This window comes from Triturus cristatus, chromosome 8, assembly GCF_964204655.1.
Source record: "Triturus cristatus chromosome 8, aTriCri1.1, whole genome shotgun sequence".
Taxonomy (NCBI): domain Eukaryota; kingdom Metazoa; phylum Chordata; class Amphibia; order Caudata; family Salamandridae; genus Triturus; species Triturus cristatus.
The window spans coordinates 27,230,226-27,245,203 of record NC_140591.1 but is presented as its reverse complement, the minus strand read 5'-3'; the positions used below and the strand labels follow the sequence as shown (position 1 = coordinate 27,245,203).

The following is a 14,978-nucleotide window of genomic DNA, read 5'->3' as shown; positions in this document are numbered from 1 at the left end:
GTTGTTCCAAAAGCTTTGATACAAAGGGGAGCTGAGAAATCGGCCTGTAGTTTTTCAGGTAAGTCACATCCGCTCCCATCTTTTTCAACAAAGGTGTAACCCTGGCTTCTTTTAAGTCAGCTGGTACATAACCCGTTTCCAGCGAGGAATTTAGGAGACAGAGAGTCTGTTTCTCCATGCCCGTGATAGCCATACGAAAGATATCCGGGGAGCAAGGGTCTGCTGGAGAACCCGATTTTACCCTGTTTACCAAATGTTTTAAGGCTGGGGCATCAAGACAAGGGAAATGGGTGAGTTAAACACCCAGCGGAGCGGAGAGTGACTGAACTCTAACCGGCATCAGGGAGCTTCGACCGAGATCCGTCTCTTCGATCTCTAAGAGGATGTCCTTAACTTTACGAAGAAAGAACAATTGGTAAGCGTTACAATCACTGGGGGCGTCTTGGGATATACGTGTCGTTTTTTGGCTCAGCTCTTTCAGGATTCTAAACGTTTCCTTCTGTTTGTTAAGAGCCTCTGAAATCCTACTCTCATAAAACTCCGCCTTCCTTACGAGGATCGCTTGTTTATATGAGGTCAATCGCTTTTTATATGAGACAAGTTGAGAAGGATCATAGTTTTTTCGCCATCGTTTCTCATCCTGACGAAGATTCTGCTTACTCACTCTAAGCGCTTCATTGAACCAAGGCGCCCCCTGGCCTCTGCCTCTTACTTTGATCTTCCGCTCTGGCGCCAATTGGTCAAAGGCTTTACGAAGGGTGGCCTTAAAGAGATCATAGACTTGATCTAAGCTACCGCCAGTGGTGTTAGAAGTGGAACAGGTGAGGAGTGCCATTAACTGCGATGTCTCTATTTTTTTCCAGTCTCGTATCCACTTCCATACCGGCGGATGCTGAAGGAATGGGCTCTCGATCGGAACCCAACAGCTAACTATTGAATGGTCCGACCAGGCAGAGGGGCTAATACTGGTTAAAACTGCCAGTGGCTGTGAGGTCCAGACGAGATCTAAAATATGGCCTTTAATATGCGTAGGTTTATCAACTAATTGAACAAGATTAAAGGATTGTAATACCGCTTCTAGCTGGGTGGCAGCGGGCACTTTTTGTGACTTATCCCACTGGAAATTGAAATCACCTACCAGTAGACAACGTTTATACCTAGAGCACAAGTCTGAAACGACTTCCAAAAAAAAGTCAATAAACCTGGGGGAAGTCTGTGGGGGGCGGTAGGTTACCATTAATAGAACACACAAGTTTTTAAAAGTAACCTTAATTCCCAGTAAGTCTGCGCCCTTGATATTTTCGGCCAACACCTGAAAATGTCAACTGAAAATGATTGAGAGCCATCTATAGTTTGTGTAGATTTGATTCTGGCAGCTGCCAGGTCTTGGTGGACGTTCTAAACAGATCCAGAACCGTGTCATTCTTGATCTGCTTGCTGCTGGAATGGTACTGCGCCATTGAAGACTAAACTTCCGTTTACTTAATTCTGGATTTTGCTTCATTTCTTTGTTTGAGACTTTACACTGGTGAAGTTATTTCAGGTACTTGCTACCCAACTTGGCACAAGAGCGGTACCACTACATTTTGGATTTTTTAAAACTTTATTTTAATACGCTGGAAAATATTTCCTGGATTGCTTGGATGTCGTCTTAATATTTCAAGACTACTTTACTGCGGCCGATTCAAAGATTCAAGAAAAGCATCTGCACTTGAATTGCTTATTTTCTGCTATTTTGGAAATATCCTTACCACGTTATTCAAAATCTGCTGAACGCGTACCCACGTGGAATTGGATTCTGAAGCTCCAGTTCATCTTCGTCACTTTCACCTGGAAGCACTGACAACAGAACACTTATTCTTCCTGACGACTGAATCACCTATCAGATTGCATGCCAACGCATCACCTACGCAATTCTTGACAACTGAAGTGAAACGCCTTGCATCATCACGCCTATCAGATTACGTGTCAGCGCATCACCTACGCACAACCACCATTTTGAATCCGGTTTAATTTCACGTCGATGCGCACGACTGCGCATATTATTTCTGCTACTTCCTGATAGTGGAATCTACTCATGAGGAGATTAATTTCACGTCAATGCGCACGACTGCGCAGATTATTTATGGTATTTCATGACAAGAAATTGATACGCCGATGTGCATGGCTATATTATTTTAGTGCACGTCTTCTAGCATATTCAATTTTCACAAACCTTTCATCGATGTGCACAACTATTCCACGTGAGTGAAATTTTTCTTACATTGTCTCAATGCAGTGTTATTCAAACCGTAGGCCACACCTTTCTTCACGCTGATGTTGACAGCTGAGAACTTAAGAGCACAACTTACAACAGGGATGGAAAACTAAACTTCTCTTCTTGAATTAATAGTAAATTGAATACACTAATGCAGTTTAGATTATTTTAAATAGTGTCAACCTTGTCTGTCATTTGGGACACGTACTACTTAAATTCCTCACTCATATTTGAATAGTTTAATAGTGTGACTATGCAGTTTGAACCTCCAGCAAAGTTTTTACAAGCTAAAAGTGATCCACCTATTCGGTGGTCTAGATGGAAAGAAGAATTTTTAATTTATATGAAACAGTTAATTAACAACCCGCACTCCTTTTGTTCAATGTTCTGTTCAATGTAATCCTTTTTAGGGTTCAATCCTGGAGAGTGCCCTGTCCCATGGCACCAAAAAATGTAACGTGATGCTGATACACAACTGTGTGTCAGTCCCAGGATGCAACACCTGCATTCTGCATTCTAGATGAAAAAAATCATCGTTCAACCAAAGTTCATTCAATTAAACACATTAAATCTCATCGTGATTATTGGCTATATTGGATTCTTTCGACATGCTGTAATTAAGGCCTTTGAGCATAATACACGCACTTGAAAATCGAAATGATCAATTTCATATGCCTAAAGATTCGAATAAAATGTGTTTAAAATGAATGAACTTTGGTTGAACGATTATTTTTGCATCTAGAATGCAGGTGTTGCATCCTGGGACTGACACACAGTTGTGTATCAGCATCACGTTATAATTTATATGAAAGCCATTGGTGGGGACAGAATGGGGAATGAAATAAAAATATATATATATTAATTACTACACTGTTTAGATTCAGAAGGTCAGACTGTTTTTCGAACTTTACCAACTGTCCAATAAGATTTAAGTAGTTTTGATGAAGCATTAGCCGGTATGGAATATAGGTTTAAACCTACAACTAGTATTGCACTCAATAGGTATACATTTTATACACGTTCACAAAAGGATTCTGAATCGGTTGATGATTTTCTGACTGCACTTAGAGCACTTGTTATTTCATGAAATTTTGGAGTTCTCTGATGAGCTGATCAGAGAGCAAATTATAGTGAATGTCAAAAGTAAATAAAACACAAGAACAATTCTGGATGTTGGGTAATCAAATTTTACACAATACCATTGCTACTGACAAAGCTTTTGAATAGTCTGAAAGATGGATGAAGACTGTTGAAGAAGTTGGTTCTAAAATTAAGAAGTCTGTAGACGATGTGTGTGTGGTGAATTCTTCTTGCAAGTTTCCTCAACAAGGGAAGAAAATTGACAAAAATATAGTTTGCAACAGATGTGGTAGTCTCAACCGTGTAGCGTCATGCCAACGCTGTCCTGCTATAGGTAAAAAAATTCATTAAATGTGGAAGAGTTGGTCATTTTGCACGGGTATGCAAAGATGATAAAAAGAGAGTACTTAACAAAGGAAGAATGTTTCCCACAAGAACTAAGGAAGTCTCATGTGTGAGATGTGTGTGTGACCAAGATTGTGAATCCACGAAAGAAACTGGGATTGTTGTGTCTGTTGATGAAATATGTGCAGCGGAAGGTGACGTTATGAAGTCCCCTAAATCTGTTGTACAGTTTTTAGACATGGATTTTAAACTTATGGCTGACTCAGGGTCACCATGGTCAATCATTACTGAAAAATATTTTAATGAGAATTTTAGTGCATCTTTGACCCATGGAGATTTGTGCGCCTCGGATGTTAAAGCACAAAGTTTTGATGGTTCCATTATAGATCTTATGGGTTATGTAGCTTCTAATGTCTCTTTCAAAGAGAGGACAGCTTCCATCAAATTGTATGTGGAAAAGAAAGGTGTTAATGTATTGGGGTGGAGAGACCAGTGGAAGTTGGGAATAATACTGAACCCTCGTAGCAATGAACCTGTTTTAGTAATCAGGGGTAACACTAGTGGAAAGGAGATTGAAGATGAATTTCCTGAAGTTTTTTTACTGAAAAGTTTGGAAAGCTAAAGGGTTTTACCCATTTGATCAAACTTAAACCAGGGGCTTGTCCAGTTAAACAAACGTTCAGGAATGTTCTTATCAATGTGAGAGATGAGTTGGGTGATGTTCTTAAGGAGATGTTGGATGGAGGTGTTATAGAAGAAGTGGAATCGTCAGTGTAGGTTTCTCCAATTGGTTTAGCATGGAAACTTGACAAATCGTTCAGGTTATGCATTGATCTTAGAGCTCTAAATGATAATATTTTGGTAGACTGACACCCTCTAGCAAATATTAATGAGGTAGTGAGTATGCTTGGAGGTGCCACCATCTTCTCTACACTTGATCGTCGTTCTGCATATCATCAAATCGAACTAGCAGAAGAATCACATCACATGACCGCTTTCATCACTCCTCAGTGTCCATATCAATTTATAAGGATGCCTTTTGGACTCTCATCGGCAGCATCTGTTTTCCAAAGGTCTATGTGTCATATTTTCAAAGGGATGGAATCTTTCGTCAAATGTTTTCAAGATGACATTCTTAAATTCTCTTGTGATAAAGCAGTAGATTCTGGTCATCTAAGGAAAGTGTGCAACTTGTACCGAGATTCAGTGGAACACCTAGGACAAACTTTATCTAAAGAAGGTGTTGTACCCAAAAACTCTTTTTGAGGCAATTCTTAAAGCCCCTGCTCCAGATACAAAATATAAACTGCTCTCTTTTTCATTTCTCTGCGAGTACTACAGTAAGTTTGTAAAGAACTTTGCTTCCAAGATGGAACCCTTGAGAGAATTAACAAGGAAGAACGTGGAGTTTGTGTGTGAAGAAAGACAGCAACAAGCCTTTGAATGTATTAAGGCTGAGCTGGTGACAGCCCCCACTTTAAAACCATACTGTATCAATAAGAAGTGCATAATTACAGTAGACGCAAGTTTGTATGGTTTAGGGGGTGTTGTCACAACGAGCTGGAAAAGAAGAGTGGAACGTAGCATTCGCTTCCCGTATCCTAAACGAAACAGAGAGGCGTTATGCCGTTATTGGGAGAGAGTTACTAGCTTGTGTGTGGGCAGTGGAGCATTTCCACAACTATGTTTGGGGAGCTAGTTTTGTTTTGAGAACAGACCACAAGGCACTTGTAACCATTTTGTTCTAAACAGAACCAGAACCTTGTCATTCTTGATCTGCTTGCTGCTGGAATGGTACTGTGCCATTGAAGATTAAACTTCCTTTTACTTAATTCTGGATATTTCTTCGTTTGAGACTTTGCACCACTGCAGGGGGGTTTGTTAGTTTAATGGCCTGATGCTACAAAACAGCCGTCTGAGAAACCGGAATAAGGGGAGCCAGTGGATTATCAACTTTAGCAAGTGTGACCCTGGTTTCATCCTAGACTTCAGTGATTTATTTGCAAAAGGTTTTCAGTAAAGCAGTCCGTACTTCCACAATTTTTTGTTTCATGGGAGCCCATAATTCTTCAAAGTCCATAATAGCTGCGCCCACCCCTTTCTTTGCAGGTTTAGTTTTCCTGTTCACTCTCTGCAGTTTCTTAGGTGCGTGTGCACTCAATTTTGCACTATGAATGGGGTCAATCGGGCCCTGTTACGTGTATTGTGCCCAAGAGTGATATTGCTCTGACTTTGGACTAGGGTCCCCCAAACTCTCCAGTGCTTCACCAGTTGCTCCAACCAATAATTTTTCAATATCTGATCCCAGGGTCTCACCCAGCATAGGAGGCACTACACCTACCGTGTCCAGAGAAAGTAGCCTCTCCGCCATATCTATTTCTTTTGTGATTGCCCCCACCGATTTTACCAAGAAAGCGTTAAGAGTTCCATGGTTTGAACCCTGCGGGGAGCGCATGCGTGCAGCTTTCCTCTTCCCCATGTTACCTTTATCTGATAAACCCACCTCCAGCCAAGGGTTAAAGTGATAACAATGTCTCAAAATGCTGGGCAGGTACTCACATGTGGGGGGGTTCTGTTGGCAATAACTAGCAGCCGGTTGCAAACCAATTCCTTGACCTTCGTTCAGATATTAAAGAAAGGCAGCTCCAACATATAGAATCTGGCTAACGGGGGGGGCCAAGAGAGTGGGGTCCAAGAGAGTGGGCCCAGCTCAGCCATGATCGGCCGCAGACAGGCGCAGACGAACCCGCCCTAGAGCGTTCATAATGCTGCTGCAGAACTCAAAATCAACTCTCCCCATTCAGACACCTCTCACCAAGACCGTGTTCATTACACTGGCTGCTAGTAACAAGACGCATCACCTTCAAAGCGATGTGCACAATCTGTGCCGCTTCCAAGTTGTTGCTTCATATTTAAAGGGCTTCTCTGAACCTCAAGCACCGCCCTCTCCCGATGCATGCCTCCTCCCAATGCATCCGTACACTCTGAAAGGGGGCCGGTACACCTACCCTCGTCAGGGTGCTTTGTGATCTTGCCAGGGGTATGAAGCACACTTCCTACTTGGCTATCACTAATGCCTTCCAAAAAACATGAGCACTTGTCCTCGCCATTGCAAGCCTCAATAAGCAGCAAAATATGAATAAGTTTGTAAGGTACAGAGAGAAGCCTGGTCCTAGCAGCTCGTGTCTTGACCAGCAATCTGAATCTGATCAATAAGTGTTGCATTTGGCTCTCCAAGTATTAACTGGGTATTAACCCTTGATCAATCTTGACTAGTACAGTCACTAACACCGAGGTGTTATCCGACCCAAGCCTTTATGCTTCACCAATACTTGAAGTCAGTCCTTTTCCCCAAAATGTAATATTTTGCCAGTAATATCTACCCCAGGCAGCAGATGTTACTTCAAGAGTAGAACAGGACCCTCTCTCTTTAAGGGTAAGGCAGAGTCACTTAGGTTTAACATTAACCTTACTGCCAGACAACAATGAAACTAACCTGCCTTTTTTCAATCTCCCTCCAGAAGGGCAGCCCAGCAGTGGACCTCTAAAAGAAATGTTTAAGAATCAGCTGCATCAATTCAGTCACTCAATCAATAGGCAAGCAGTTTCCAAAATGATCTTCAAACGTGCACAGTGTCTGAGGCACTCAGTGCCTTTATTTCACACCAATGATACACTAGTGACAGACCAGAGCTGAAGAACTCTAGGTAAAATACCCATCTGCCAGTGGAGGGGCAGGGCCTACATTTAACTTGTGTAGGTGTTTGTATGAGTTTAAAAACACCCGCAGCTGGAGGGCCACTGAAAGTGCAACTCTTCCCATACCCTCCCTGTGGGCTTTTGTCCCTTCAGCTGCACTCACAACAAGGCTTACTAACAGCTATTCCAAGTCCCTCCCAAGGGGGTGTGATCAGAAACAATATTTGTGGGTGGCTGCCGCTAACAGAAGCAGCAGAACCAGCTCCATCTCAGACCAGCAGGAAGCACTGTGAGAGCAGCACATGCCTTGGTCTCCATGTCCATTACAGCCCACATTACTAAAACCAAATTTATAGAAGTGCGGAACTCGTGCCGAGGTCTGTTATAAAGAAGAATATCACAATTCAACAAAACTTTACAAGACAAAACTACTTTATAGCCACTGTCCCCTGTGATGACTGTGTGTACCTCTTCTTCACTCTCAAGTCACTCACGAGGAGGAAAGATGAAGAATAAGAACAAAAATGGAGCTGGCACTTTAGGGGGTTGTCTGTTTTTAGTTATATGCATTGGCTGAAAAGGAAAGACTAAGAATGCTCAAAATGCAAACTAAACATGCCTATGAACTAGTTCTTATTCCAGCTCTTCACTGTGGAGTTTCATCAGCAGAAGTATGTATTCGGGACTGATTTAGAGTATGCAACTGACATGTTTAATCTCCTGTTCTTTTTTGCACTTGCAAAGCATTCTGGGATCAAGGAGGATACCTAGAGAAGTAATAGAACTGTTGAGAGTGGAGGCTGAGCCACAGACCCAGAAGCCAGCTGAAGCAGCTGTACTGCGAGGCCTGTGCTCATCTAAGACGGGGCCGCAGAATCAGAAGCCAGCTGAGGCAGCTGTACTGGGAGGCCTGTGCTCATCCAAGGCAGGGCCGCAGAATCAGAAGCCAGCGGAAGCAGCTGTACTGTGAGGTCTGTGCTCATCCAAGACGGGGCCACAGATTCAGAAGCCAGCTGAGGCAGCTGTACTGTGAGGCCTGTGCTCATCCAAGGCGGGGCAGCAGAATCAGAAGCCAGCTGAGGCAACTGTACTGTGAGGCCTGTGCTCATCTAAGTCGGGGTCGCAGAATCAGAAGCCAGCTGAGCCAGCTGTACTGTGAGGCTTGTGCTCATCCAAGGCGGGCCGTAGAATCAGAAGCCAGCGGAAGCAGCTGTACTGTGAGGTCTGTGCTCATCCAAGACGTGGCCACAGATTCAGAAGCCAGCTGAGGCAGCTGTACTGTGAGGCCTGTGCTCATCCAAGGCGGGGCAGCAGAATCAGAAGCCAGCTGAGGCAACTGTACTGTGAGGCCTGTGCTCATCCAAGGCGGGCCGTAGAATCAGAAGCCAGCTGAAGCAGCTGTACTGCCAGGCCTGTGCTCATCTAAGACGGGGCCGCAGAATCAGAAGCCAGCTGAGCCAGCTGTACTGTGAGGCTTGTGCTCATCCAAGGTGGGGCCGCAGAATCAGAAGCCAGCGGAAGCAGCTGTACTGTGAGGCCTGTGCTCATCCAAGGTGTGCTCATCTAAGACGGGGCCACAGATTCAGAAGCCAGCTGAGGCAGCTGTACTGTGAGGCCTGTGCTCATCTAAGACGGGGCCGCAGAATCAGAAGCCAGCTGAGGCAGCTTTACTGTGAGGCCTGTGCTCATCTAAGACGGGGCCGCAGAATCAGAAGCCAGCTGAGGCAGCTGTACTGTGAGGCCTGTGCTCATCTAAGACGGGCCGCAGAATCAGAAACCAGCTGAAGCAGCTGTACTGTGAGGCCTGTGCTCATCTTAGACGGGGCAACAGATTCAGAAGCCAGCTGAGGCAGCTGTACTGCGAGGCCTGTGCTCAGCTAAGACGGGGCCGCAGAATCAGAAGCCAGCTGAAGCAGCTTTACTGTGAGGCCTGTGCTCATTGAAGGCTGGGCACGCAGAATTAGAAACCAGCTGGAACAGCTGTACAGTGAGGCCTGTGCTCATCCAAGGCGGGGCCGCAGAATCAGAAGCCAGCTGAGGCAGCTGTACTGTGAGGCCTGTGCTCATCCAAGGCGGGACCGCATAATCAGAAGCCAGCTGAGGCAGCTGTACTGTGAGGCCTGTGCTCATCCAAGGCGGGACCGCAGAATCAGAAGCCAGCTGAGGCAGCTGTACTGTGAGGCCTGTGCTCATCCAAGGCGGGACCGCAGAATCAGAAGCCAGCTGAGGCAACTGTACTGTGAGGCCTTTGCTCATCTAAGACGGGGCCGCAGAATTAGAAACCAGCTGAAGCAGCTGTACTGTGAGGCCTGTGCTCATCCAAGGCGGGGCAGCAGAATCAGAAACCAGTTGAACTAGCTGTACTGTGAGGCCTGTGCTTCTTGAAGCAGGGGCCACAGAATAAGAAGCCAGCTGTACTGTGAGGCTTGTGCTCATCCAAGGCAGGACCGCAGAATCAGAAGCCAGCGGAAGCAGCTGTACTGTGAGGCCTGTGCTCATCTAAGACGGGGCCGCAGAATCAGAAACCAGCTGAGCCAGCTGTACTGTGAGGCCTGTGCTCATCCAAGGCGGGACCGCAGAATCAGAAGCCAGCGGAAGCAGCTGTACTGTGAGGCCTGTGCTCATCTAAGACGGGGCCGCAGAATCAGAAACCAGCTGAAGCAGCTGTACTGTGAGGCCTGTGCTCATCCAAGGCGGGCCGTAAAATCGGAAGCCAGCTGAGGCAGCTGTACTGTGAGGCCTGTGCTCATCCAAGGCGGGGCAGCAGAATCAGAAACCAGTTGAACTAGCTGTACTGTGAGGCCTGTGCTTCTTGAAGCAGGGGCCACAGAATAAGAAGCAGCTGTACTGCAAGGCTTGTGCTCATCCAAGGCGGGCCGTAGAATCAGAAGCCAGCGGAAGCAGCTGTACTGTAAGGCCTGTGCTCACCCAAATCTATGCAGGATGCCACAATTAATTAGTATATCAGTTCTCTGGAATGTCTGGATCCTACGAATGTAGCACAGAAAGAATGTCCAAGAAGAGGCAACACTTAAAGCTTGAATTCAATGAAAATTGAAATACGAGACCAGAACAGAATTTAAATCATGTACAAGGGGGGAAAAAGGGACTAGTGGAGCCTGGCATCAGCTGTGGGGAGTACATTCCAAACAAGCACTTTAATGAAGCACAGAGCTCAAATAACACAGAGTCCAGTGTTTGTTTGTGCTGCTCATTTTGATGGGAAGGTCTGAGAAAGGATATGAGCCACTAAACTCCGACTACACTCTTCATTAGGAACGTATCAGTTCATAGAAGACACACGTAAAAAAAGGAAGCAATGTTGTTCTCCATCAGAGGAGCAACTGAGATATTCACAATGATTAGAACAAAGTAACAAAATAGTCCAATATCATTTTGAGATACAGGACATTGTCTACACATGCCTAACCAGCTTTCACCTGAAGCAGGCTCGCTTTACCCCTCATTTAATTGCGAGTGCAGCTTACTGAGAAGTCCAGCACTCGACTCAATCCCTTTCACACAAAGTTCCGGCCTCGTCATGGAACCGGGGTTGCACCTGTTGCTGTTCTCAATGGTCTTCGGATTATATTAGATCAAGGTGGCCCTGCGCATTGATCTTATTCAGCCTGTCAGCAGCCTTGGATACAGGGTGTAATGCCACAATGCTGGAAAGGCTGGACAGTGTTAGGATTAAAAGGGCAGAAGTGGAGTGGATTTGTTCCTTAGCCAGACTATCTGCCTTCATTTAGGGAAATACCAAAACCTTTCCTGCAGTATCCACATGATGATCCTTTGGCAGACATTCTCTCTATCAATGTATCCAGCAGGTGTTATGCAGAACACAACTGATTCTGAAGATCAACTCTCTTGACTCAACAAAGTGGCAGACTGGATAGAAGGAAACTGCCTCCAACTGAATTCTGATAAGACCGAGGTATAGGGGATAAGTGGTCTGCCATCTGCATGGAAATAGGGTCCATACATTCTCTAAGGAGGAACAGACCTTTCTGTACTGGGATAAATGACTTCTCAGCTATTAAACTTGCAATTCACTTAACCGGTGGAGGGAAGTGATAGCAACGAGGAAAACCACTTTCTAGGCAAGGAACAACAATGGACAAGAGTGTAGCGGTTCAAATGAAGGCTCCAAATGTCTTGTAAGGACGATGTTAAGGTGCCATGAAGCGACTGGTGGCATTTTAAGTTGGGAACTCTGTTTTAGATCTTTTCTTAAGGATTCTTGAATTGCAGAGCAGTGGGTGGCATCAACAGTTGAGATATCTTCAAAAGTGGTTCGAAGTCAGTGTTATGGCACTCTCTGGCCATTCCTTGCTTTGAAGCCGATGTCCTGGTCAAAGTCAATCCCTGGTGGGAAGAACTTTGGTCTGAGATGTGTGTGAAGCCATAGGTGTGTTCTTAGCCCTGTGGGTGCGTTTCATAGAGAAACATATAGAAGATTGGAAAATACATCTTTTGGGACTCCATCTCCCATGGGTCTACCAGAGGACCAGCCCCATTTGCCATCAGAATAAGTGCATTCGATGCACAGAACAGGTGGCTGCTCAGGGGAGCCTTGGCGCTGCGTCCTGTAATGTGCCTACTGTCCATCCCTGTTCATAATGAAAATCTTTACAGGTCAAACAAGCAGACATGTCATGGTCCCTCGTGAGGCAGATGTTGCTGATGCGATGCCGGTCTGACCGAAGAAACTTGTTTTTACAGTTGGGTGTTTTCTCCATAACCTCACTCCACACAAGTCAGACCAATCCTGGATTTTTCAGTATGATTTGTCTCTCAAGCATTGATGGCTGTACAAGGTCCGAGGATCCTAAAAGTGAGCTTCCTGGTGTCTCAGTGGGGAAGTTTTCATCTTTGGTAACAGAGAACTCAAAGACAACGTCCCAAGCCACTGGTGGAATAAAAACAATCTAAGGTTGAGCCTGAGTGCATTACAGGGGGAAGGGAGGGTATCATGAGTCACCTTGAAACCAAAACTGCTTCTTTGAAAGAAAGAAAAAACATGCAACATCTGCCTCTAATACTAGATAGTATGAGTGTACAGGGCATGCAACTTACTTTAGCACGTTTCGCAAACCTGAAATACCTAAAGCCTGCACCGGACACTGCAGTTTTTTTTTGCTTAAAGTGTAAAAGTTAAAATTGCACTTTGGTGCCTTGTTTGCATTATTTCATGCTTTGCTTTTACTTTTCTAAATAGTATTATGATTTTCTGTCAGAAAGATTCCTTTGTCAGCATTGGACTTGGCCCTCTCCGCAGTGTCATCCCCAAACGTTTTACCTTCACGCTCCTATTTTCTGATTTTCGTTTTTGTTGCCATTAAGATTCGGTGCACTTTACTCCTGCTAACCAGTCCTAAAGTGCATGAGCTCGATCCTTTAAACGTGGTAAAATTGGCTTGCATCCAATTGGCGCATTTAATCTTCTTATAAATACCTAGTAAAGTGGTCCAATATGTACCCAAGGCCTGTAAATGAAATGCTACTAGGGGGCCTGCAGCACTTTTTGTATCACTCATTTATTTAGCCTTTTAAAACATTGAACAGGCCCGCTATTGCAGCCTGTGCGCAGTTTTTAAACTGCCAATCTGACTGAAAATAATCCTTTTACCAGGCCTAAACCTTCCTTTTCAATACAAATAAGTCACTCCTAAGGTAGGCCCTAAAAATCCCATAGGACAGGGTGCAGTGTAAAATGTTGGAAATGTACTCCCAACACCTCCGACAACTCCACTGGCTTCCAGCCAACAAGAGAATCACCTTCAGGCTCCTCACACATGCCTACAAAGCTCTCCATGACAAAAGACCAGCATACCTGAACCACCAACTCGCATTCCACATGCCCTTCAGACACCTCGGTTCCACCCAGCTCGCCCTAGCCTCTTTCACCAGGATCCACAAGACCAGAACCGGAGGAAGATCCTTCCACTACCTCGCCGCCATGACCCGGAACACCCTGCCTCTCCACCTCAGGCAATTTGCGTTGCTGATCCAATTCAAGAAGGCCTGGCCCTTCTAATGATCCTACCCCCAGAGGGACAAGCCCCCCACACCTTGTAACCCTCGGGTGAGTAGAGGCGCTATAGAAGCCCTTGATTGATTAAAGTCTTAAATGTCCTAGTAGTGAAAATCTCCTACATTTGTTTTTCACTAATTTAAGGTCTATCTCTCCCATTGGATAACATTGTGTTACCTTATTACATTCAATATGTGATAACGTTTGTTGGGGAGCAGCAAGATGTCATGTATACACTCAAATGAATTGAAATTTAAAGCCCTCTTTGATAGTAAATGTGTATTTTAAGTCACAATTCTGAAAATGCCACTTTTAGAAAGTATATATCCTTGTCCTAACCATTTGTTGCCTGCAGCCTATGTCCCGGGTCACATGACTGGTTGCAATTGGCTGATGGCCTTTCTGTATTCCTTCCAGACAATGAGACAAAGGGGGGACTAGGTGTTAGGAGGATGCACCATCCTGCCAGGATGGCAGGAACAAAGCTGTTTCCTGCCCCACTTACATTTCAAAGGGGCTGCCACAGCACACTATAAGCCAGTTCATTGTCACTCTAGACCCCTTGGAGCTCGGACAGGGAAGTTACGAAAGTCCAGAACTAGGTGTATGTGCGTTTGGGAAGGGGGCAAGTCTAGACATTTCTCCCACTTCAAAGGATGGTACCAGGTATAAATACTGGACCCGTGGGCCTACCCTTCAGTGCACTAATGGACCTGTGGAAGACATCCGAAGGACTGCCTTGTACTTCAAAGGGCTGCCTTGCTGCTTGAGGCATGCCTCACTTCTCAGAGGACTGCCCGACTGCTAACAGGAGGGCTGCTATGCTGCTTGAGCCCTACCTTGTTCTACAGAGGACTGCCCTCCTGCTTGAGGCCTGTCATGCAGCTTTAAAGAGAGAGGACCATCTCCTTGAACACAAGTCTACCAGAGTGACTGCAAGGGTCAGCTGGCTGACCTCTTATTCTGAGCTACAGGGACATAAGCTCTAGAGGCCGCCCTGCAACTGCCCAGCTGGCCTGGATCTGCCTGAGCACTGCTGGCTGCTGTTGATCCCAAGAGGTGTCCCTCCAAGTCCTAGACCCTTAGCTGGCAGACAGACCACCACCTGGCCCAACTGAAGGTTCTATTAAATCTGGCTCGAAGCGACAAAGATACGCAGAGCATCGTCATACATCGAAAGCATCATCAGAAGTGAAACAGAGTGATGCAAAGCCTTGCTGTACAGCCTCATCGGAACAGACGCTGGATGACACGAAGCCTCGTAAGGCCACGCAGACCTCGCACCAAGGATATAAAGTACAACTCTCACCAGGTCAAACCTGGCCCTGCGCTCCCTCGTGGCCAGCCTGAATTTGTGACTTTGATCTGGTCCAGCATGAGCAGATACCCTCAGGAGGTGCGTTGCGCCTTTTGGTGCTATTTTTATCTAAGCCTTTAAAATTCAATATCTCCAGTTACACTGATTAGATTTTTGTTATTTTGGTCTTAAATTTTCTAAATTGGTTTGGGATTTTTCTTGTGTTGTGTTTTCACTTCATTACCGTTTGTGTGCTGCACAAA

At 45.2% G+C, this 14,978-nt stretch overlaps 1 protein-coding gene across 3 annotated transcripts in view; it reads right to left on the bottom strand.

The window, feature by feature from the left end:
* Nucleotides 1–14,978, bottom strand: part of TRAPPC10 (trafficking protein particle complex subunit 10) — a 584,087-nt gene that overhangs the window by 235,701 nt on the left and 333,408 nt on the right. The window lies entirely within an intron of this gene.